Source organism: Molossus molossus, unplaced genomic scaffold (assembly GCF_014108415.1).
Source record: "Molossus molossus isolate mMolMol1 unplaced genomic scaffold, mMolMol1.p scaffold_m16_p_13, whole genome shotgun sequence".
Classification (NCBI taxonomy): domain Eukaryota; kingdom Metazoa; phylum Chordata; class Mammalia; order Chiroptera; family Molossidae; genus Molossus; species Molossus molossus.
This window is the reverse complement of record NW_023425348.1, coordinates 83,407,331-83,432,975: the sequence shown is the minus strand read 5'-3', so window position 1 is coordinate 83,432,975 and position 25,645 is coordinate 83,407,331. Positions and strand designations below refer to the sequence as shown.

Genomic DNA, 25,645 nt, shown 5'->3' with positions numbered 1-25,645 from the left:
CGAGTCTGCAACCTGGGCATGTGCCCTGACTGGGAATCGAACTCAGACCTCTCAGTCCATGCGATGACCTTGAATCCACTGAGTCACACCGGCCGGGCTGATGAGAAAAATTTAAAGGCCTGAGGAAAGCCCTGGCCGGTTTGGCTCAGCGGTTAGAGCGTCTGCCTGCAGTCCAGAGAGACCCGGGTTCGGTTACCGCTAAAGGCCTGAGGAAAAACCCTCCCTCAATTATAGGACATCTCCAATATATCTGAGTGGAGCTGGAAATACACATATAATATCCGGATGGGAGCTCTTCGCTGCATGTCCAAAATTGTATAGGCAGTTTGGTGCAAAAACACTCCCAAATGTGGCTAAACTTCAAAAATTAAACGGCCCATGCTTAGCTGGTGTGGCTCAGTGGTTGAGCATTGACCCATGCACCAAGAGGTCACTGGTTCAATTCCCAGTCAGGGCACATGCCCAAGTTGTGGGCCAAATCCACAGTGAAGGACATGCAGGAGGCGGCCAATTGATGTTCTCTCTCATCGATGTTTCTGTCTCTCTCCCTCTCCCTACCTCTCTCTCTAAAATCAATAAAGAAAAATTTTTTTTCCAAAAATTAAACGGCCCATGTCCTAGTTTCAAATTATTCACTGTGGGCTTCTATTGCTTCAGTCTATTCAAATAATACCACACTTACTCAAAAGAAAAAAATATTTTATCTATTTCATTTCAAAAGTCAATACATTTATTGTGAGTGTCCATACATGGCCCATGCTAAAGATTTCAATGGTAAATGAGCACTATCTCTTTCATGAAGAAGCTTTAGTCTTTAACTCAAAAGGCATTTCTGCAATTCCATAACAGCACGAATAAGAGCTTCTTTCTGCTGATGCATTGCAGTTCATTTGAGCGTCACAACCATCCTGGGGCAGGCAAAGCAGGCTTTATAATCTCCAGATTACAAATGAGAAGCCTGAAATGAGAGAAGTTATGAGTTTCCCCCCAAGTCCCATAACTTGTAAATAATTTATCTGAGATTCAAGTCCCACTTAATTGTGGGGTCCCTTGTATAAAGTCAAGAGCGCTCTTTGGTCATATTTTAAACTTGATACTTCTGGAAGATGTGGTACTCCAGAGTACCTGTGGGCCAAATCTGCCACCACCTGTTTTTTTGTTTGTTTGGGGTTTTGTTGTTTTTTAGATAGAGCGGGAGGGAGAGAGAGGAAGAGAGAGAGAAACATCGACATGAAAGGAACACATCGAGTGGTTGCCACCTGCATGACCCAACCAGGGCCAGGGACAAACTGCAACCGAGATACGTGCCCTTAGTGGGAACCGAACCCGGGTCTCTCTGGACCGCAGGCTGACGCTCTAGCCGCTGAGCCAAACAGGCCAGGGCTAGTAATCAAACTTTGTTGGAACACAGCCTCACTCATTCATTTACGTATTAGCTATGGTTGCTTTCATGCTACAACAGCAGAGTGGAGTAGTTGCAATAGAGGCCGAAGGCCCACAAAGCCTAAAACACAATCTCTGACCTTTTGCAGAAGGTCACAATATAACTTGTCTTCCCCTTGATTGCTATCTTTGTTCAGGGTCACGGTCAGTCTGAGGCTAGGATCAGGGTTCAGTCTGGGGCGACTGAAGATTACAGTTCCACAAATTCTACCTTTCGTAAGGTTTATCTTCTTCTGCTTGACCTCAAGTATTGCTACGTGTCTCTACATCTTCCAGTATGACTTAGAGAAGGCCCCAGAAGAGCACATGATTTTGTATCCAAAGGAGGAAAGAATGTGTATAAACAAAAACTTAATTTGCCAGAAAACAACCCTCATCAACTTTATCCTACACCCACAGCACATTCCATTTGCTGAGAGGTAACATCTACCTCAAGAGGTTACCCAGGAACGCGCTCGGTCCACAAGTCAAAATGACTCTCTCTGTGCTTTCCCAACTGTGCGTAAATTTGAAACAAGTTCCTTTCAAGTTTCCCTTGAAGTTCCAGTGGCAGACCAAGCAAATCTGCATATTTGAATGGTGGGGGTTTCCAGTTACACAGCCCATGCTTCTCCCTGGATGTGCCCTTTTGATGCCCTCACAGCAACTTAATTCCATTACCTTATATCCTCAGCTCCCATTCATTCAACAACAGGTCCTAGAGCAGGCCCTAGGTTCTGTCTGGGACACTAGGCAAACCTAGTTTGAGGGAGGAGATGAGACGCAGTTAAGCCAGACATCACATTAACAAAGACCTCAATGTCAGACTTTTGGCATGGTCTACAAAAGCATTTAACCCCGGTTACTGTGCTACACTGCTGGAATTACGCTTGGTGCTGGACCAAGTCACTTAGAGTCTACTTTGAATTAATATTGCTTTAGAAGTTCATTACAGTCTGTGAATAACATTATAAAACTATATTTCTATTTTTATAGTAAAAATATTAATTTGTTAAATGTAAACATTTTAAATATACCACAATTTGTATTGCACTGCTTTAGACCTTCATATTTTCATTTATAAGGAGCTACAAAAAAAAAAGAAGAATCCTGTGCTTCTTTTGAAGCTCAAAATGCCGCAGTCAGATTACTCTAATCAATAATGGTGTGCCAGAAGTCGGCACTGACCTTTCCCAACAACATCCCCGCAACTGGCCATGACTGGGTATGTTTCAGATCCTGCTATCATGTCCCACATTATTGGTACATCTCAGGATCCACTCAGGTCAATGAGGATTAGCTCCTGTGATTATGGGAATGAACCCCTCTTCTGTATCTCCTACCTTGGAAAAAGGACAATTAGCCCAGAACAGGGTTTATTTTAAAATCTGAGGCATGGGGTACCCCCAGAACTATCTACTGCATCAGTGGACCAAAATGCAGACTCCCTCACACACAGCTATAACCCAGACTGCACGCATCCAGTAATATCAGAGGATGAGCAGTCAGCACGCTGTCTGCCAGTCACCTGTTCAACATAGCCGGCGCTGTCTACAAAGCTGATGTTAATACATATATGCATGTATATACCTATATATGCACACATGTAGGTAGAGACATGTATAATATACACAGAGTCATACATGTACATGATGAATTGGGTTAACACTAATTTCTAAAATTTTGCTTTCAGTTTCAGGTGATAGGGATGAAAATTACTGCATCTTTACATGATCTGGTGAAACCCAGAGTCTAAAGGGCCACTTGGGGCTGGTGTGTTGTTCACTTAATAAACCTTCATTAGAGTGTCTAAACACCCAAGGTCAGGAGGACTGAGACAGGTGGCCTGTGGGGGAGACCAACCCCCATATAAGTCACACCACAGAAAGTGCCATTCTAAGGATAGAAACCAGGTGCTGCTGTGTCCCAGGAGGAAGCAGTGGATTAGGGCTGAAGGAAGACTTCACCTAGAAGTAATATTTGGCTGTGTCTTGCAGCATGAGAAGGTTATGAGAGACAGAGCTGAGGAAGAAGGCTTTCGATCCAATTTAACAAACACTATTTAATCACCTATCTCTACCAAGAATACTAAACTCTGTGTCTTTCTTGGAATACATGCTTAGTGAACGTTAGCTTTTTGTACTATTGTGATGCTGGTGCAGATAGGGCCATTGTTCTATTGGAAAAGGCATCCCTCCTTTAGACACTCAAAGGTCAAGATCAGGGCTCATGACTTGGTGAATCAGGAGAGATTTCGGTCCCACTTAGCCCTGCTTACCCCTCATGCTGAGCTCCTTCGTACAGTGAGCAACCTGCTTGACTCTATAGGGAGCCCACGGGTTCAGGAAACTCAAAGATGAACAAGACATCATCTCTGTCCTTGCAGAGCTCACCTGGTCAAAAAAAGAGGTCAGATAAGAGATCAGATGTGTGGTTCCTAGAGATAGGGAGAGGAGGAATTGGATGAACGTGGTCAAAAGGCACAAACTTCCAGTTAGAAGAGAATAAATACTAGGGATGTAAAGTACAACATGATGACTATAATTAAGACTGCCATATGGTTTATATGAAAGTTGTTAAGAGAGTAAATCCTAAGAGTTCTCATCACAAGGGGGAAATGTGCGTGCGTACATGCGTGCATGCGTGCGTGTGTGTGTCTACGTGTCTACGTGTCTACGTGAGATGATGGATGTTAACTAAACTTATTGTGGTAATCATTTCACAGCATATGTAAGTCAAATCGTTATCCTGTACACCCTAAATTTATACGCGTAGTTTGTCAATTATATCTCAATAAAAGTGGGAGGACACAAATAATTTAAAAATTAAAAACCAGAAAAAAGAAATGACAGGCTCCTGCCCTCCACACAGCATAATGAGCCCCCTGGGAAATGGCAGTGATTTGCTACTTAAGAACACAGGTGTGAACCAAGCCCCCACCCAGCGTCTACTCACTACCCAGCACCCAGTTTCTCTTGGTGAAATAATAGTGTTCAGAACTTTCTCCCTGCAATAAAGAGGAAATGAAAGTTCTGTGGTTGCTAGAGCTGACTGCCCAGGTGAAATTTCAGTTCTACTTTGAAAAGACAAAGGGCACCTGAGACCTGAGGTGACCCACACATCTCCGGGGCGGCCACACAGGGCTGTGTGAGCACTTTCTATCAGCCGAGGCGTCCGATGCAACGATGCAGGGAGAGGAAGGGGCAGCCTGGCCAGGAGAGTGGCCCGTGGACAGCAGTCCCGATGACAAACCCTCAGAGGAAACCGTTCTCGTGCCTTGAACCTGACTATGATGCCTCCACCACCAAAGGAACCTTCCTTCCTGACCTTGGTTATGACCTGTGTGTTTGGGGAATTTGATACTGGGTACTGAGTTGGGAGCTGAAGCATGTTCCTAGGACACAGGCAAGGCCGGCACACACAAGCACACACATACAAGTACACCACACACATGCAAAAGAAATAAAAGTTTAATACATATATATATATATATATATATTTTTTTTTTTTTTTTTTTTTTTTTTTTTTTAAAGCTCTGATGCCATTACAGGGGAAAAAACACTATTTTAGGTTTATTTACTACATATTGTTCTTTTTTTTTTATCCTCACCCAAGGACATTTTTCCATTTTTTGTTCAGATAGAGTGGGAGAGAGGGAGAGGAAGAGAGAGAGAGAGAGAAACATCGACATGAAAGGGACACATTGGATGGCTGCCACCCGCACCACCCAAGCAGGGCCGGGTACAAACCGCAACCGAGGTACGTGCCCTTAGCGGGAACCGAACCTGGGTCTTTCTGGACCACAGGCCAACGCTCTAACCGCTGAGCCAAACCAGCCAGGGCACATATTGTTCTTAATTCAAATAACTTGTGGGAGTGGAGGTGCACCACAATTTTTTTTTTTTTTGCCTTTTTTAAAATTAATAAATTTCACCTTTAGAGCAGTTTTAGGTTCACAGAAAAATTGAGCAGAAAGTACAGACAGTTCCCACAGACCCCCTGTTCTCTCAGGTGCACCACCTCCCCTACTATCAACACCCCTGCAGGAGAGTGGTATATCTGTTACACTGACACATCATTATTACCCAAAGTCTAGAATTCAGGGCTCATTCTTCGTGGTGTACATTTATGGGTTTGGACAGATGTATAATGATATGCACCCACCAGAAACAGACTAGTTTCACTACCTTAAAAATCCTCTGAGCTCTTGCCCATTCACTATTACCCCCCCCCCCAACCTCTGACAGCTATTACTCTTTTGACTGTCGCCATAGTTTTGCCTTTTCCAGAATGTCATAGAGTTAAAGTCATCCAGTATGTAGCTTTCTTGGAGTGGCTTCTTTCAGTTAGTAACATACATTTAAGTTTCCTTCATGTCCCTTTTTTTTTTCTGATTAGAATCTATTTTAATGAGCTGATTATCTGTATAATAGGACATGTCCTCCATGTCTTTTTGTGGCTTGTTAGCTCATTTCATTTAGAGCTGAATAATATTCCATTGTCTGGATGGACCACAGTTCATTTATCCATTCATCTACTGAATGATAGCTTGGTTACTTCCCAGTTCTGACAGTCATGAATACAACTGTTATAAACGTCCGTGTGCAGGTGTTTGTGTGGGCATAAGTTTTGAATTCATTTGGGTAAATACTATACAGCATGATTGCTGGATCATACAGTATGTTTAGTTTTGTAAGAAATTGTCAAACTGTGTTTCAAAGTGGGTGCATTATTTTGCATCCCCAATAACAATGAATGCCACTTTCAACAATAAAAAAATAAAAAATAGCCCTGGCCAGTTTGGCTCAGTGGTTAGAGCGTCGGCCTGCAGTCCAGAGAGACCCGGGTTCGGTTCCCGCTAAGGGCACGTACCTCGGTTGTAGTTTGTCCCCGGCCCAGGTTGGTCATGCGGGTGGCAGCCACTCGATGTGTCCCTTTCACATCAATGCTTCTTTCTCTCTCTCTCTCTCTCACTCTCTCTCTCTTTCTCTCTCTTCCTCTGGCTCCCTCCCACTCTATCTGAACAAAAATGGAAAAATGTCCTCAGGCAAGGATAAAAAATAAAATAAAAATTTAAAAAATTAAAAAACAATGAACAAGAGTTCCTTTTGCTCCACATTCCTGGCAGCATTTGGTGGTATCAGTGTTTTGGATTTGAGCTATTCTTTTTTTTGTTGTTTTTTAGAGATAGAGGAACAGGGATAGAGAGAGATAGAAACATCGATGAGAGAGAACATCGTTTGGCCGCCTCCTGCACACCCCACACTGAGGATCAGGCCCACAACCTGGGCGTGTGCCCTGACCAGGAATCGAACGAGTAACCTCTTGGTACATGGGTTGATGCTCAACCACTGAGCCACACTGGCCGGGCAAGGATTTGGGCTATTCTAATAAGTGTATAGAGTAATATCTCATTGTTGTTTTAATTTGTAATTCCCTAATGACATATGTTGCCGAACATCTTTTCACATGCTTACTTGCCATCTATTTATCTTCTTTGGTGAAGTTTCACTTTAGGTTATTGATTTTAGATCTTTCTTCTTTTCTAATCTATGCATACAATGCTACATATTTCTTTCTAAACATTGCTTTCACTGCATCCCACAAATTTTGATAAGTTGGGTGTATTTTCATTTAGTTCAAAAAATTTTTTAATTTTTTTAAATTAATTTTTAAAGAGTAGAAGGGAGAGGAAGAGAGAGATAGAAACATTGATGAGAGAGAACAAAGATTGGTCACCTCCTGCACATCCCCTCCTGGGAATATGGCCCACAACCTGGATATGTGCCCTGACCGGGAATCAAACCTGTGAACTCTTGGTGCATGGGTTGACGCTCAACCACTGAGCCACATCGGCCAGGCTAGTTCAAAATATTTTTTTAATTTATCTTGAGATTTCTTCTTTGACCATGTTGTATTTAGAAATGTGTTGTAGCCAGATGGCAGCAGGCAGGACCAGAGGGAGAGTGAGTGTGTGAGAATGTGAGCAAGGGCAAGAGAGAGTGTGAGTGGACATGAGTGTGGATGAACAACTGCACAGCAGTGTGTAAACATAAGGCAGAGGGTTCTGGTGCTGTGGATGGGGGAGCAGCTGGCTACTGCTGTACATGGCTTGTCAGGGTGCTTCTGCCTGTCCGGGGCTGGAAGGTCCTGTGGCTTTGAAAGATCTGCTGGGTCTTCTCTGGAAGGAGGCAGCAGGGAGCCATTAGGGCCCAGCAACCCGAGGCCACCAGTGCTCTTTGCACCATCAGACCAGTGGCCCCCACTGTGCCAACATAGACCAGTACACAATAGCGGCACTGTCAAGGTACCTGCTCCTGGCAGCAGCGGGGCTCAGGAGCTAAGCACCACCCCCAGCAGCAGCAGCAGCAGTAACAGCCAGCTTGGGAGCAAAGCCCTACCCCCAACAGCAGCAAGGTGCTGGAGCCGAGCACCACCCCTAGCAACAGTAGCACCATCCCCAACCCAGCAGTGATTAGCTGGGAAGTGGAGCCCTGCCCTCAACAGCAGCTGAGACTCAGGAGCCAAAACACACCCCCAGCAGCAATAGAGGCTTGGTAGGTCAGACCCATCCCCCAGCAGCAGTAGCAGCAGCAACACAGACAGGGAGCAGAGACCTGCCCTCAGGAGCCTCAGCAGCGACTGATCAAGAACTGAGCCCCACCAGGCAGCAGTGATACCTGAGGACCTGCCCAGCCCAACAGCACACCAGCTGGACCCACATTCCCCAACAGCATCTACCACAACAGACACATATCAGCTGCCAGCTATCAATTCTCCAGGACCCACAACAGACAAGAAGCACCACACACCAGGACAGTTTGGGAGGCATAGTAGTCTTATCTGATACACACCCACCTACCTACATATCCCAACAGCCTCACCTGGCCTGGAACTACCAGACTGCTAAAATACTGAGACAAAGAAACAACCCCCAAATGAAAAAAAAAAAAAGAGAAATAATCAGAAAAGGAACTACATGAAATGGAAGCAAATCATTTGTCAGATAAAGAATTCAAAGCAATGGTTTTAAGGGTGCTCAAACAACTTAATGAGAACTAAAGCAACTTAACAAGAATTATAAAGATCTCAGTGGAAACTACACCAGCATAAAAAAAAGAGGTAGAAGCTATGAATAAAAATCAAGTGGAAATAAAGAATGACATAGCTGATATAAAAAATACCTAGGAAGGATTCAATAGTAGATTAGAAGAAGCTGAAAATGAATCACCGAATTAGAAGACAAAGTAGAAAAAAATACCCAAACAGAGCAGCAAATGGGAGAAAAAATTAAAAAGCAGGAGAATTTAAGAGAGCTTTGGGACAATACAAAACTTAACAACATTCGTTTCACAAGGGTACCAGAAGGAGAAGAATCAGAGAAAGGAATAGAAAACCTATTTGAAGAAATAATAATAGAAAACTTCCTTAATCTGGTGAAGAAAAAAGTCATACAAGTCCAAGAAACACAGTCCCACGTAAGATGAACCCAAAAGGACCCACAGCTGGACACATCATAATTAAAATGGCAAACATTAAAGACAGAGAAAGAATCTTTTTTTCTTTTTTTTTTAATCCTCACCCGAGGACATTTTTCCATTTTTTGTTCAGATAGAGTGGGAGGGAGAGAGAGAGAGAGAGAAACATCGACATGAAAGGAACGCATCAAGTGGTTGCCACCTGCCCAACCCAACCAGGGCCAGGGACAAACTGCAACCTAGGTACGTGCCCCTAGCAGGAACCAAACCTGGATCTCTCTGGACTTCAGACCGATGCTCTAACTGCTGAGCCAAACCAGCCAGGGCCAAAGAAAGAATCTTAAAGGAAGTAAGAGAGGGACAGAAAAGTTACCCACAAGGAAACTCCCATTAGACTGTCAGCTGATTTCTCAATAGAAACACTACAGGTCAGAAGAGAATGGCATGAAGTATGCAAAGTAATGAAAAGGAAGAGTCTGAATTTAAGACTACTCTATCCAGCAAGGCAATCATTCAAAATTGAAGGTGAAATAAAGAGCTTCGCAGATTTAAAAAAAGGCTAAAGGAATTTAGTGCCACCAAACCAGCACTGCAAGAAATGCTAAAGGGACTGTTGTAAGAAAAAGAATAGAGAGAGGAACACAGGCATAAAATTAAAATGGCAACAAATAAGTACCTATCAATAATAACATTAAATGTAAATGGATTAAATGCTCCAATCAAAAGACATAGGGTAGCTGATTGGATAATAAAACATGACCCATATATATATACTGTCTACAAGAGACCTACCTCACAACAAAAGACTCATACAGAATGAAAGTGAAGGGATGGAAACAAATTTTCCAGGCAAATAGTAATGAAAAAAAAAAAGCTGGTGTAGCAATACTCATATTTGATAAGACAGACTTCAAAACAAGGGCCATATAAGAGACAAAGAAGGTCACTACATAATATTAAAAGGATCAATCCAACAAGAGCATATAACCCTGGTACATATATATATGCACCGAATATACGAGCACCAAAATATATTTTTAAACTTCTGGAGGACTTCAAGGGAGAGATCGACAGCAACATAATCATAGTAAGCGACTTTAACACCCCACTGACACCACTGGATAGACATTGTAGACAAAAAAATTAACAAGGAAACAGAGTCCCTAAATGATGCATTAGTTCAGTTGGATTTCATTGATATTTACAGAACATTTCAACCCAAAGCTGCATAATATACATTCTTCTCAAGTGCACACAGGACAATCTAAAAAATAAACCACATGTTAGAACACAAAGTAAGTCTCTATAAATTCAAGAAGATTGAAATTGCCCTGGCTGGTTTGGCTCAGCAGTTAGAGTGTCAGCCCATGGACCAAAGAAAATTGAAATCATATCAAGCATCTTCTTGGATCACAATGGCATGAAACTAGAAATAAATTACAATAAAAACATTAATAAACATAGAGGCTAAAAACCATGTTATTAAACAATGAATGGGTTACCAATGAGATCAAGAAAGAAATAAAAAACTTTCTGGGAAGTAATGAAAATGAACATATAACAACACAAAATCTATGGGACACAGCAAAAGCAGTCCTGAGAGGGAAGTTCATAACAATACAGTCCTATCTCAAGAAATAGAAAAAAAAAAAAAGGAGAAACATCTGTAACAAAAATTAATTAGTTAATTTTAAAAAAAGGAAAAAGAAAAATGTGAAATATACTATCTAGCCCTAAAACTTAAAAATCTAAATTTTTCTCTAAAGAGAAAACAAAAAGAAAAATCCAGAGTTAGTAGAAGAAAGGAAATAATAAAGGTCAGAGTGGAAGCTGTAATCAATAAACTCCCAGCAAACAAAAGCCCAGGTCAGGATGGCTTCACAGGGGAGTTTTACCAAACACTCCAAGAAGAAGTAACACTCATTCTCCTCAAACTATTCTGAAAAATTCAAGAGGAAGAAAGACTTCTAAGCTCTTTTTATGAGGCCAGCATAATTCTGATTCCAAAACCAGATAAAGACACCACAAAGAAAGAAAATTATAGGCCAATATAATTACACCACAACCAAGTGGGATTCATCCCAGGGATGCAAGATTGGTGCAATATTTGTAAATCAATAAATGTGATACACCACATAAACAAAATAAAAGATAAAAATCATATGATCATATCAATAGATGCTGAAAAAGCATTTGACAAAATCCAGCACCCATTTTTGATAAAAACTCTCAGAAAAGTAGGAATAGAAGGATCATATCTCAATATAATAAAGGCCACATATAAAAAACCTACAGCCAACATCATACTCAATGGGCAAAAACTAAAAGCATTTCCCTTAAGAACAAGTACAAGACAAGGACATCCACTTTCACGACTGCCATTCAACATAGTACTGGAAGTTTTAGCCACAACAATTAGAGAAGAAAAACTAAATAAAAGGAATCCAAATTGGAAAGGAAGAAGTGAGACTGTCATTATTCGCAGATGAATGATATTGTATATAGAAAACGCTAAAGACTCCACCAAAAAACTACTAGATATAATAAATGAATTCAGCAAAGTAGCAGGATAAAAAATCAACATCCAGAAATTGTTTGCATTTTTATACACCAATAATGAACACACAGAAAGAGAAACCAAAAAACAATTTCATTTACCATTGCAACAACAAAAAATTAAGATACCTTGGAATAAACTTAACCAAAGAAGTAAAGGACCTGTTTTCAGAAACCTACAGGACATTGAAAAAATAAATAGAGGAAGATATTAAAAAGTGGAAGCATAGCCCTGGCCGGTTTGGCTCAGTGGTTAGAGCGTCGGCCTGCGGTCCAGAGAGACCCGGGTTCGGTTCCCGCTCAGGGCACATACTTCGGTTGCAGTTTGTCCCCGGCCCTGGTTGGTCGTGCGGGTGGCAGCCACTCGATGTGTCCCTTTCACGTCGATGTTTCTCTCTCTCTCTCTGTTCCTCTCTCTCCCTCCCACTCTACCTGAACAAAAAAATGGAAAAATGTCCTCAGGTGAGGATGAAAAAAAAAAGTGGAAGCATATACCATGTTCATGGATTGGAAGAATTAACAGCATTAAAATGTTCATATTACCCAAAGCGATCTATAGGTTCAACACAGTCCCCATTAAAACACCAACAACATATTTCACAGAACTAGAACAAATACTCCAAAAGTTTATATGGAACCAAAAAAGATCCCAAATAGCCACAGCAATCTTGAAGAAGAAGAACAAAGTAGGAAGGATCACAATACTGGATATCAGGTTATACTACAAAGCCACTGTAATCAAAACATCCTGGTACTGGCACAAGAATAGGCATATAGATCAATGGAACAGAACAGAGAACCCAGAAACTGACTGAAGACATTATGCTCAACTAATATTTGACAAAGGTGGCAAGAGCATACAATGGAGTAAAAACAGCCTCTTTAATACATGGTGTTGGGCCCTGGCCGGTTTGCCTCAGCGGTTAGAGCGTCAGCCTGAGGTCCAGAGAGACCAGGGTTCGGTTCCCGCTAGGGGCGTGTACCTCAGTTGCAGTTTGTCCCCGGCCCTGGTTGGTCGTGCGGGTGGCACTCAATGTGTCCCTTTCACGTCGATGTTTCTCTCCCTCTCTCTTCCTCTCTCTCCCTCCCTCTCTACCTGAACAAAAAATGAAAAAATGTCCTCGGATGAGGATAAAAAATAAAAAAATAATAATAAATGGTGTTGGGAAAATTGGACAGCTACATGCAAAAAAAATGAAACTAGATTGCCAACTTACACCATACACAAGAATAAACTCAAAATGGATAAAAGACTTAAATGTCACTCGTAAAAATACTAAAAGAAAATGTAGGCATCTGGCCAGTGTGGCTCAGTGGTTGAGCGTCAACCCATGCACCAAGAGGTCATCGGTTTGATTCCCGGTCAGGACACGTGATTAGGTTGTGGGCCAGATCCCCAGTGGGGAGCATGTGGGAGGTAGCCAATCAATGTTCTCTCTCATCGATGTTTCTATCTCTCTCTCTCCCTCTCACTTCCTCTCTCTCTAAAAATCAATAAAGAAAAAAAATTTTTTTAAAGAAAATGTAGGCAGCAAAATCTCAGACATCACATGCAGCAGAATTTTCACTGATACATCACCTAGGGCAAGAGAAACAAGGGAAAAAATTAATAAATGGGACTACATAAAACTAAAAAGGTCCTGCACAGCAAAAAAAACAAGCATTAAAATGAAAAGGGAACCCACTGTATGGGAGAACATAACTGCCAATGATACATCAGATAAGGGGTTACTTTCCAAAATATATAGAGGACTCATACAACTCGACAAAAGCAAGACAAAGAATCCAATTTAAAAAATGGGCAGAGGACCTGAATAGACACCTCTCCAAACAGGACATACAAATGGCCAAGAGACATATGAAAAATGTTCAACATCACTAATCATCAGAGACATGCAAAATCAAATGACTATGAGGTATCACTTCACACCTGCGAGAAGGGCTGCCGGCAACAAATCGTCAAACAACAAATACTGGAGAGGGTGTGGAGAAAGGGGGACTCTAGTACGCTGCTGGTGGGAATGCAGACTGGTGCAGCCACTGTGGAAAATAGGGAGTTTCTTTAAAAAATTAAAAATTGAACTGCCAGCCCTGGCCGGTTTGGCTCAGCGGTTAGAGTGTCGGCCTGCAGTCCGGAGAGACCCGGGTTCGGTTCCCGCTAAGGGCGCATACCACGGTTGCAGTTTGTCCCCGGCCCTGGTGGGTCGTGCGGGTGGCAGCCACTCGATGTGTTCCTTTCACATCGATGTTTCTCTCTCTCTCTCTGTTCCTCTCTCTCCCTCCCACTCTATCTGAACAAAAAATGGAAAAATGTCCTCGGGTGAGGATAAAAAAAAAAAAAAATTTGAACTGCCATTGAACCCAGTGATCTCACTTCTAGGACTATACCCTAGGAAGCCTGAAACACCAATCAGAAAGAATATATGTACCACTGTGTTCATAGCAACACTATTTACAATAGCTAAGATCTGGAAACAGCCCAAGTGTCCATCAGTGATGAGTAGATAAAAAAGCTGTGGTACATATACACAATGGAGTACTATGCAGCTGTAAGAAAGAAAGATCTCTTATCCTTTGAGACAACATGGAGGGACCTGGAGAATATTATGCTAAGCGAAACAAGCCAATCAAGAGAAAGACAAATATCACATGATCTTACCTATTTTTGGAATATAATAAACAAAATAAGCTGATGAACAAAATAGACCCAGAGACATGGAAGTAGGAATCAGACTGACAAACTTCAGAGGAGGGAAGGGCGGGGGAAAGTGGGAAGAGATAAACCAAAGAACTTATAGGCATATATGCATAACCAATGGACATAGACAACAATACTGTGAAGGGAGGGACAGAAGCAAGGAGTAAGAGTCAATGGGAGAAAAAGAAGAAACATCTGTAACAAAAAGTAATTAATTTAAATAAATAAATAAAAAAGAAACGGCCCTGGCCGGTTTGGCTCAGCAGTTAGAGCGTCGGCCTGCGGTCCGGAGAGACCCGGGTTCAGTTCCCGCTAAGGGCACGTACTTCGGTTGCAGTTTGTCCCCGGCCCTGGTTGGGCTGTGCGGGTGGCAACCACTCGATGTATCCCTTTCACATCGATGTTTCTCTCTCTCTCTCCCTTCATCTCTCTCCCTCCCACTCTATCTGTACAAAAAAATGGAAAAATATCCTCGGGTGAGGATAAAAAAAAAAAAAAAAGAAACGTGTAGTAGTCTGAAAGTAGACATATGATTTATATTCTTTTAAATTTGTTATAGTATAGCCCTGGCCGGTTTGGCTCAGCGGTTAGAGCGTCGGCCTGCGGTCCGGAGAGACCCGGGTTCGGTTCCCGCTAAGGGCACGTACTTCGGTTGCAGTTTGTCCCCGGCCCTGGTTGGTTGTGTGGGTGGCAACCACTCGATGTGTCCCTTCACGTTGATGTTTCTCTCTCTCTCTCCCTTCCTCTCTCTCCCTCTCACCCACTCTATCTGTACAAAAAATGGAAAAATATCCTCGGGTGAGGATAAAAAAAATTTTTTTTAATTTGTTATAGTATGTTTTATGGCTGAATGTGATCTACTTGGGTGAGTGTTTCATGTGAACTTGAGAAGAATGTGTGATCTCCTATTGTTGGATGAAGTTGTCTATAGATGTCAATTATATCCACTTAATTGGTGGTGCTGTTGAGTTCAACTATGGCCTTACTGATTGTCAGCCTGCTGGATCTGCACATTTCTGGTAGACGAATGTTAAAGTCTCCAACTATAATAGCAGATTTATCTATTTCTCCTTACAGTTCTATCAGTTTTTGCCTCACATATTTTGATGCTCTGTTGTTAGGTACACATGCTTTAAGGATTGTTTATCTTCTTGGAGCATCAACCCCTTTATCACTACATAATGCCCTTTTTTATTCCCAATAACTTCCCTTGCTCTAAAGTCTGCTCTATCTTAAATTAAGACAGCTGCTCCCACTTTCTTTTGATATATAGTGTTAGCATTATATATCTTTCTCCATTCCTTTGCTTTTAATCTGTATGTTTCTTTATACTTGAAATAGGTTTCTTCTTGATAACATAGACTTGTGTCTTGTTCTTTGATCCATTCTGACAGTCTCTTTGTTTTAATAGGTGTATTTAGACCAGGGATGTTTAAGGTGATCATTGATATAGATGGATTAGTAAGTACCACAATTGTCACTATTGTCTATTTGTTACTCTTGTTCTTTATTTCTGTTTTTTATCCCATACTTTCTCTGCCTTCTGTGGTTTTTACTGAGCATATTGTGATTCCATTTTCTCTCCTTTCTTAGCATATCAGTTATACTTTTAAAACTTTTATTAGTGGTTTCCCTAGAGTTTGCAATATACATTTACAACTAACCCAAGTTGACTTTCATATAACACTACACTACTTCAGAGGTAGTGCAAGTCCCTAACAATAACAAAGGATTCCAAATTCCTCCCTCCCACCTCCTGTGTTATTGCTGGCATTCATTTCACTTATACATAAGTAAACATACATAATCAAATACATTATTGCTATTATTTTATTTATTTTTATTTTTTAAATGTGTTTTCATTGACTTTATAGAGAGAGGAAAGGAGAGGGAGGGAGAGATAGAAACATGGATGAGAGAGAAACATCATCCATTGGCTGCTCCTGCACACACACACCCCCAACTGCCCCACTGGAGACGGAGCCCACAACCCAGGCATGTACTGTGATCAAGAATTGAACCGGCGATCTCTTGATGCATGGATTGACATTCAACCCACTGAGCCACATCCGCTGGGCTATTGCTATTATTTTTTAAAAATTATTATAGCCTGGCTGGTGTGGTTCAGTGATTGTCATCCCATGGACTGAGATGTCCCAATTCGATTTTGGGTCAGGGCACATGCCCAGGTTGTGGGCTTGATCCCCAGTAGGGGGCATGCAGGAGACAGCCGATCAATATCTCTCTCTCTTTTTTTTTTAAGTATGTAATTTACTTTATTTTGTTTTTTAATTAATTTATTTATTTTTGTTACATATGTTTCTCCTTTTCCCCCCAGACACCCTCCTCTCTATCCCACCCCCCACCCCCACCCCGCAAGCATTGTCTATGTCCATTGGTTAAACACACATGCATATAAGTTCTTTGGATTTTCTCATCCCTCTCCCCTACCCCCCTTCTCTGAAGTTTGTTGGTCTGGACCGTACTCCTTTCTATGTCTCTGAGTCAATTTTGTTCATCAGCTTTTTTTGTTCATTATATTCCACAAATAAGTGAGATCATGTGGTACTTGTCTTTCTCTGATTGGTTTATTTCACTCAGCATAATATGCTCCAGGTCCCTGCATGTCATCTCAAAGGATAAGAGATCTTTCTTTTTTACAGCTGCATAGTATTCAATTGTGTATATGTACCACAGCTTTTTTATCCACTCATTCTCTCACATCAATGTTTCTATCTCTCCTTTCCTCTCTCTGAAAATCAATAAAGAAAAAGTATATTTAAAAAGAAAAAATTGCCCTGGCCGGTTTGGCTCAGCGGTTAGAGCATCGGCCTGCGGTACAGAGAGACCCGGGTTCGGTTCCCGCTAAGGGCATGTACCTCGGTTGCAGTTTGTCCCCGGCCCTGGTTGGTCGTGCAGGTGGCAGCCACTCGATGTGTCCCTTCACATGGATGTTTCTCTCTCTCTCTCTCTTCCTCTCTCTCCCTCCCGCTCTATCTGAACAAAAAATGGAAAAGTGTCCTCGGGTGAGGATAAAAAAAATTATGTTGGCCCTAGCAGGTTTGGCTCAACAGGGTGTCAGCCCGTGGACCAATGGGTCGCAGGTTCAATTCCAGTCAAGGGCAAGTACTTCAGTAGCAGTTTGTCCCTGGCCCTGGCCAGGGACAGGAGGCAACCAGTCAATGTGTCCCTCTCACATTGATGTTTCTCTCTCTGTTCCTCTCTCTCCCACTCTATCTGAAAATAGACAAATATCCTCAGGTGAGGATTTTTTTTTTAATTATGTTAGATCTATTAATATTAAGAAAAATAAACAATTTTGTTTTACTTTCTTATTCATTCTCCATTGCTTTTTCTTTCTTTGTACAGATCTGAGATTCTGACTCATATCATTTTTCTTGTCTGAAGAACTTCTTTTAACATTTCTTCCAAGGTAGGTCTACTAGCAACAAATTCTTTCCATTTTTGTGTAAAAAAGTTTTTATTCCTCCTTCACTTTTGAAAGATAATTTTGTAGGATACCAAATTCTAGGTTGGTGGGGTTTTTGTTTTGTTTTTTTTTTCCTCAATATTTCATTCTACTCTTCTTTCTTACACGGTTTCTGAGAAGAAGTCAGATGTAATTCTTAGCTTTGCTTCTCTTTAGTTAAGGTTCCCCCCACCCCACTGGTTTCTTTCAGAATTTTTCTTTATCTTTGATTTTCTGAAGTTTGAATATGATATGCCTAAGTGTACATTTTTTTTGTTTGTTTGTTTTGTTTTGTTTTTGCATTTGTCCTGTCTGGTATTCTATGAGCTTCCTGGATTTGTGGTTTGGTGTCTGATATCAATTTGGGGTAAGTTCTACATCATTATTGCTTCAAATATTGATTCTATTTCTTTCTCTCTTTCTTTTTCTTCCAGTATCCCATTACATATTATATGTATATTATGCCTTTTGTAATTTTCCTGCAGTACTTTTTTTTTCTTTATTGATTTTAGAGAGAGAGAGAGAGAGAAAGGGAGAGGGAGAAACAGAAACATTGATGAGAGAGAACATCGATTGGCTGCCTCCTGCCCACTGGGGATCTGGCCCACAACCTGGGCATGTGCCCTGACCAGGAATTGAACCGGTGACCTCTTGGTGCATGAGTCAACCCGCGGTTCTTAGATGTTCTATTTTGGGGAGTATTTTTCAGGCTTTTTTTTCCTCTTTGTTTTTTAGGTTTTTTTAATTTTCTATTGTCATATCCTCAACCACAGAGTCTTTCCTCTGCCATGTTCAGTCTAATGAGCCTATCAAAGGCATTATTCCTTTCTATTACAGTATTTTTGAGATCTAGCTTTTTTGTTGTTGTTCTTTCTTAGAATTTCCATCTCTCTGTTTACATTAACCGTATTTTCTTGCATATTGTTTACTTGTTTCACTAAAGCCCTTGGTATATTAATCACAGTTTTATAAAATTCCTGGTTTGATTATTCCAACATTTCCACCATATTGGCCTCTGGTTCTGATCCTTGTTCAGTCTCTTCAAACTGCAATTTTTTTTTTGCCTTTTTGTATGCTTGTAATTTTCTGTTGAAAGGCTGACAATGTACTGGGTAGAGGGAATTGCAGTAAATAGGCCTACAGTATGTGAGGGAAGGGAAGTGTTCCATAGTCTGTGATTAGATCTATCTTTATGGTGAGTCTGTGCTCCTGGACTGTCCACTTCACCAGTGCATCTCAGTTTTTCTCCCATCTTAGATGGGACCAGATGGTGAGAGGGGCTGGAGTTATGTATTTCCCTCTCTCCATGAGAAGGACAGAAGGGGCTAGAGTTGGGTGCTACCCTGTCCCAAGGTAGGTTAAGCTCCAGTAAAATAGATTCTCCTGCCCTGGCCGGTTTGGCTCAGCGGTTAGAGCGTCGGCCTGCGGTCTGGAGAGACCCGGGTTCGGTTCCCGCTAAGGGCACGTACCTCGGTTGCAGTTTGTCCCCGGCCCTGGTTGGTCGTGCGGGTGGCAGCCACTCGATGTGTCCCTTCACATCGATGTTTCTCTCCTCTCTCTCTGTTCCTCTCTCTCCCTCCCACTCTACCTGAACAAAAAATGGAAAAATGTCCTCAGGTGAGGATAAAAAAAATAATAATAAAAAAAATAAAATAAAATAGGTTCTCCTGGGACAGGCCTTGTTAAGAACAGAACACTCTGCAATTTCAAAATGGTTCCGTCCCCCTCCTCATTCCCACCTGCTGGAAGTATGAGTTTTTTGTTTTGTTTTTTATTCCTCACCCGAGGATATTTTTCCTTTTTTTTTTTCAGATTGAGTGGGAGGGAGAGAGAGAGAAACATCGACGTGAAGGGACACATCGAGTGGCTGCCACCCACACGACCAACCAGGGCCGGGGACAAACTGCAACCGAGGTACGTGCCCTTAGCGAGAACCGAACCCGGGTCCCTCTGGTCCATGGGCTGATGCTCTAACCGCAGAGCCAAACCGGCCAGGGCAGTATGAGTATTTTTCTCCAATATTCACTGTAGGACCTGATAGAGCTCCTGGGGGTAGACCTCACAAAAGTGTGGGGTCCCTCTATATTCCCGTGGAGTTTTCACTGCTCAGAGTTGTCCACTTGAACCTCCAGCAATTTGTCAATTACAGTTCAGGTTTTTCTACCCCATCATTGGTTCTCATGGCAGTTTCTGCACCTGTAAATTGTGGGTCTCTGTATCCACCTGTTTTCATTCACCTGTTTTTCCAGTTTGGAGGACAGCAGTTTGCCCTTTACTTCTCTGACAGATCTAAGAAAAGTGTTAACTTTTTAGTTTGTTCAGCTTTTTCATTGTTGTTAGGATAGAGTGGCAAATTCTAGCTCCTTCCATGCCAGAAAGAACACTGAAAGTCTCCCACTATAATTTTTTTTTCAGTACTTAGGGTTTCTGAAAGGTCTTACTCCACCCGGGGAGAATTAAATTTCAGTTAACATTTATCAAGCACCATCTATGACTCAGATGTTTGGTAAATACTGTGAAAAATAATAAACAGAAACCTCATTTAAATGCAGGCGGGAGCCCTGGCCAGTTTGGCTCTGCAGTTAGAGCATTGGCCCGCGGACCAGAGAGGCCCGGGTTCGGTTCCGGTCCCCAAACCCGGTTCGGGTTGTGAGGGTGGCAGCCAGTCGGTGTGTCTCTATCATGCTGATGTTTCTCTCTCTCTCTTCCTTCCTCTCTCCCTCTCGTTCTATCTAAAGATAAATGCAAAAATGTCCTCGGGTGAGGATAAACTAATAATAATAATAATAATAATAAATGCAGGCAGGAGACCAGAAGAGAGAACATTCACACACAGTCACTCAGCGCACACTGACCACAACAGGAAGAGACATACCTTGCATCTCTGACAGGAAGTGATACCACTTGACTACCTCTGCAGGAGGAACAGCTCAGCCAAAGAAAAGCCACCATCCTCTGAACTTCCGGGTCCTCGGTGGGCTCTCCCTTTACAACAGCCCCGCCCAAGTCCATGGGAGAGCTTCCGCCCCTTGGTTCCTCTGGGCTCTTGCGTGGCTCACCATAAGGCTGCGTATCCCTAGTTGCGATTCCTTGATGTTCCCGAATACATCTGTTTTGCTGGAGTAATACCTGGCTATTTGTTTAAGGTCAATAATACTTTCACACTCCGTTATCTCATTAAGTCTTCATTAACAGCTCCAAAAGGTAAGTATTAAATTTATCCCTGGTTTATAGATGAGGAAGCCAATACTTGAAAAATGTAAATGACTTAAGATTACACAAGTAGGTAGTGGGAAATCTATGATTAAAACCAGGTTTTCTAGCACTGGCTGGTTAGCTAAGTGGTTAGAGCCTCGGCCCACAGACTGAAGGGTCTCAGGTTTGGTTCCCAGTCAAGGGCAGGTACCTGGGTTGCAGGTTTGATCCCCAGCCCCAGCTGGGGTCCTTCAGGAGGCAACCAATTGATATGTTTCATTTACATTGATGTTTCTCTCTATCTCCTTCCCTCCCTTCCACTCTAAAAATCAATGGAATACCTTCAGGTGAGGATTGACAAAAACAAACAAACAAAAACAAGTCTTCTAGCTCCAAGGCTATTGAGACTTAGCTTTAGAAAATGAAAAGTCTTGAGTGATTTCTTGCTCCACCTTCTCCCACCAGGGGCCTTCTGTCGTGTTTGGGTTGGAATGGAGGTGGGGACATTTGAGAAGCTGAGGCTTACCCTCTGAATCAGTGTAGAAGAGGGTTGAGCATCTTTGTGGTCAATGCAGTTGAGATTTATTCTGACTTCCCAAAATGTCCTGCCAGAATTAGCAGACAACTGTCACAGCCCAATTTCAAAAGCAGTTCTTCCATTTCATTTCTGACTGTGCAGATCTTCACCAGGGTCTACTGATTTCTCAAGGGTCCTCAGGGGGCTTCAAGAGGCTTGTGAACCTATGGAAACCGTGTTCCATTTTGTAGGTGAGAAAATGGGAATGTTTCTGAGGAGAGGATTTGTCTTTTTCATTAAATTCTCAAAGAGTTCTCCAATGTAAACAAGGTTAAAATTAATTACTATAGGCTTTGTTCAAAAAGAGTTTGTTTTTAATTTTTCTATCCCTGGCCCAGGGAGAGAACCAGATACAAGTAAGGAATGCAGCAGTTCATATCAGGAAATAATAATCTCACTAATACTTCGGTAATTACTTTTTTCCTCTGTGCTGATCGAGACATAGATTTGGCTTTGGTGAAACCAAAAAAAAAAGAAACCCCAACGATTTGTGCTGAGACCAAGAGGATGCATCTGTTTCCTGAATCAACCAGATCAAATGAGCAAAGCCTGAAATGCTGCCTGTGCTGAGACTCTTCTCTTCCAGAGAAAGATGGACCAGTTACATTCAGACGAGGATAGAGGCGGGGGGGTCAGTCCAGGCAAAATAAGAATTATAATCGCTACTCTGGAGTAATGCCATTAGATTTCTTGATATGATACCTTCTCCAAACTAAAGTTCATTTCTAACAGGTATTATTTCTAAAGGGCCTGAAAGGAACTTGACTCTGAAATCTTTATACATTGCAGGCTTTGGCTCCGCCTGGCTGACTTATTTCGGTGGATGCCCCATTGTATCCTATTGCCTACTCCTGCGTCCTCCCCAGTCTCCCCCACACCTGCTGTGATCCACTCATGCTCAATTCTTTGCCATGCTCGGTGTTGCCTCTGCGCCTTTGCATTTGCATTTCCCTCTGCATTTGCTGTTCCTTCTGCCTGAAACACCCTTCACTCCTTCGTCCCCGGGGGCTATCTCCTCCTGAGCCTGAGGGACATCTATTCTAGGGAGCTCTCTTCAGCCCCGCAGGAAGAATTGTCTGCCCTTGATATCTCTGTGCTACGTATCCTGTGCATGCCCTTATCCTCGCACCCCGAGCAGCCTTCCACACTAGGCTCCTTGAGGACAGGATCCATGTCTCTCACCCAGAACCTCTGTGCCTGACACTTATAAACAGGCTTTTACTGAATAGGCGTGAAATGAATGAGTGGTTTATTTCCCAGCAGTGCCTAAAGAAGGGGCATTAAATACTAGGCCCTCATGAAAATATCCTGCTGTTGAAAGTTATAGGAATAGTCTCTCTCGTTGTTTTTGTTTTTGTTTTTTTCCCCTCTTGGAACTTTGGGATTTTAGAAATACTGACCTCTCCATATCAACAAGCTCAACTTAACACCCCCGCTCACATCCAAGGAGCATTAAGAGAAAAACAAAAGCTAAATGGTCTGATTTATTATAAGAAAATTGATTAGGGCCCTGGCCAGTTTGGCTCAGCGGTTGGAGCGTCAGCCTGTGGTACAGAGAGACCCGGGTTCGGTTCCCGCTAAGGGCACGTACTTCGGTTGCAGTTTGTCCCCGGCCCTGGTTGGTCGTGCGGGTGGCAGCCACTCGATGTGTCCCTTCACATGGATGTTTCTCTCTCTCTCTCTCTTCCTCTCTCTCCCTCCCGCTCTATCTGAACAAAAAATGGAAAAAATGTCCTCAGGTGGGGATAAAAAAAAAAAAAAAAAAGAAAATTGATTAGGTAATACATTAAAACAAAACCTTTTGGATTTTCGTCGCAAAAATCTCTCTCTTTCCTGTTTCTGAGGACAACGCTGTGATGTTCTGGGTAAATGGCCATTGCTGACCGTTCTCTGAAATCTGCACGTGAGGTATACGTTCCTTTAACCGTCTGGCTGTCCACGGGACTGAATCGGCTCTGCTGCTTTAGTAATAATAATGTTCAAACTGTAAGTTTGAGAAGTTCGGTTACAAAACAGAAAATCTATGTAAAGCTTTGAAACTGTCTTCCTCTAAGAAGGGTCGTGTGTGGGGAGAAAAAAGGAAAACAGACCAGAGATCAGCGTCTTCGGTAATTACATCTGATTGGGAAGACCTGAGTTCGGTTTCTAATTGCTTAATGTGCTTAAGGAAAATGAAATGAATCAAATCACATACCAAAAAAAATACTTTAATACCAGAAAAGAGGTTTGCAGTAATTCCAAATTCTTAAAGAATGGAATAACTGCTCGCTTTCCTGGAGCAGGTAGTGGCACAATAGGACCAGCGGAGGCTAAAATTCTGATTCTTCTTTCACATCAGCATGGTAGAAGATCACACGTTTTTAGATTTAAAAGGGACTTTGAAGACCAGTTACTCTCAGTTCTCATTCTTACCCATTCTGCTCTGACACCTATCTGTCATTATATTCCTGGAGAGCACAGGTGGAATCCAACCCAAAAGAGGCTTTCTCAGGAGGATTGGGTCGTCTGAATATTCGCCCCAAGGATCATCTGGTCTAAACGCCTTCATTTCATCTCACAAGGAAGATGAAGATAGCCTTCCCACAGATGTGCCCAGTGCTTTATGATGCACCAAGGGTGTTCTCATCACTGTCTCCAATTCAATAAAGTGTGATTCAGTGGCTCTCCAAGGTCATGCAGCTAGTTCATGGTACAACCTGGACCAGAACTCCTGGTGTAATGCTCTTTCTCCCTCACCATGACAATTTCATACTGAAAATTATTCCTAAATGCTATTTGTACAGTTCTGAGCGGAAGATAATATGGAGGCAAGATAAATGTTCCGAGGATCTGCATTGAAATGAGCAAATCTGTCGTGAGGTGGGCACACAGCCCTTACACGAGAAAATGAGAAAGAACTGTAACACCAATGCTGGTTGTTTTGCCTCATTTCAAAGCACTTCACAGGATTAGAGGGGAGAATATGTTGTTAGCAAAGCGTCTCAAATTTTAGCAGGCATAAAAGCAGATTCTGATTTACAAGGTCTCAGTGGGGCCTGAGATGATGCATTTCTAACATTCTTCCAGGTTTTATCAAACTGATGATCCCTGGAGCACACTGTGAATAGCTCACATCATCTAGAAAGCAGACTTCAGTCTAGCTCTCAGCTGTGCATTTATGAACTTGGGGGAGTCTCACTCTAAGTCTGTTTCCTCATCTGGAAAATGGGGATTATAATGCACCAAGAGGCTTGACTCTGTTGTCTGCCATCTCTTTTCTGGGACTCTATCCTAAATATGCGTGTACGTAAAAGTGTGGGGAAATTTTTCACCGTCAAAGATGTTCATCACGCCCTGGCCGGTTTGGCTCAGCGGTTAGAGCATCGGCCTGCGGTCCGGAGAGACCCGGGTTCGGTTCCCGCTAAGGGCATGTACCTCGGTTGCAGTTTGTCCCCGGCCCTGGTTGGTCGTGCGGGTGGCAGCCACTCCATGTGTCTCTTTCACATTGATGTTTCTCTCTCCTTCTCTTTCTCTCTCTCTCTCCCACTCTATCTGTGCAAAAAATGGAAAAATGTCCTCGGGTGAGGATAAAAAAAAGATGTTCATCACAATACTTTTTATAGTAATGAACAACAAGAAGAAAACTAAATAGCCCAAATTAGAGGAAAACAAAAAGAAACCCAAATAGCTTTAGTAAACTAGAAATTATCTATTGAGTTGAATATTAAGCAGCCATTTAAAATCAAACCTAGGGCCCTGGCCGGTTTGGCTCAGCGGTTAGAGCGTCAGCCCATGGACCAGTGAATCACGGATTTGATTCTGGTCAAGGGCACGTACCTTGGTTGCAGTTCATCTCCAGCCCTGGTCAGGGTCATGCGGGAGGCAGCCATTCGATGTGTCCCTCTCACATCGATGTTTCTTTCTCTCTCCCCCCCACTCTATCCGAAGAAGAATGAGAAAATATCCTCAGATGAGGATTTAAAAAGTTTTTTAAAATAAAATCATACCTATATAAGATACAAGAATATGGGAAAATAGTCATACAAAGTTTTTAAACCAAAATATAAAATTGTATATACAGAATAATCTCTACAGTAAATATGTAAAATCCCTACCCTGGCTAACTCCCAGGGACATGGAGAATAAAGTGAGACAGCAATTGATAACTTATTATAGAACCAGGAGGTATTATTATAATTATTTTCGAATGGCATTGAAAAAAATCCAGGCTGGGTCTCATTCCCTGCTTTGGCAGCCTGCCCTAACTCTGC

General features: G+C 42.2%; 1 long non-coding RNA gene across 1 annotated transcript; it reads right to left on the bottom strand.

Annotated features, from left to right (window-relative positions):
* Positions 1 to 884: 884 nt before the first annotated feature.
* On the bottom strand, positions 885 to 20,571 carry LOC118627538. Its single transcript, XR_004959199.1, has 4 exons — positions 20,499 to 20,571; positions 3,701 to 3,815; positions 2,104 to 2,181; positions 885 to 958 (listed from the first exon to the last, which is right to left on the bottom strand). It is a non-coding gene; the product is annotated as an uncharacterized LOC118627538 (long non-coding RNA).
* Between the last annotated feature and the right edge of the window lie 5,074 nt (positions 20,572 to 25,645).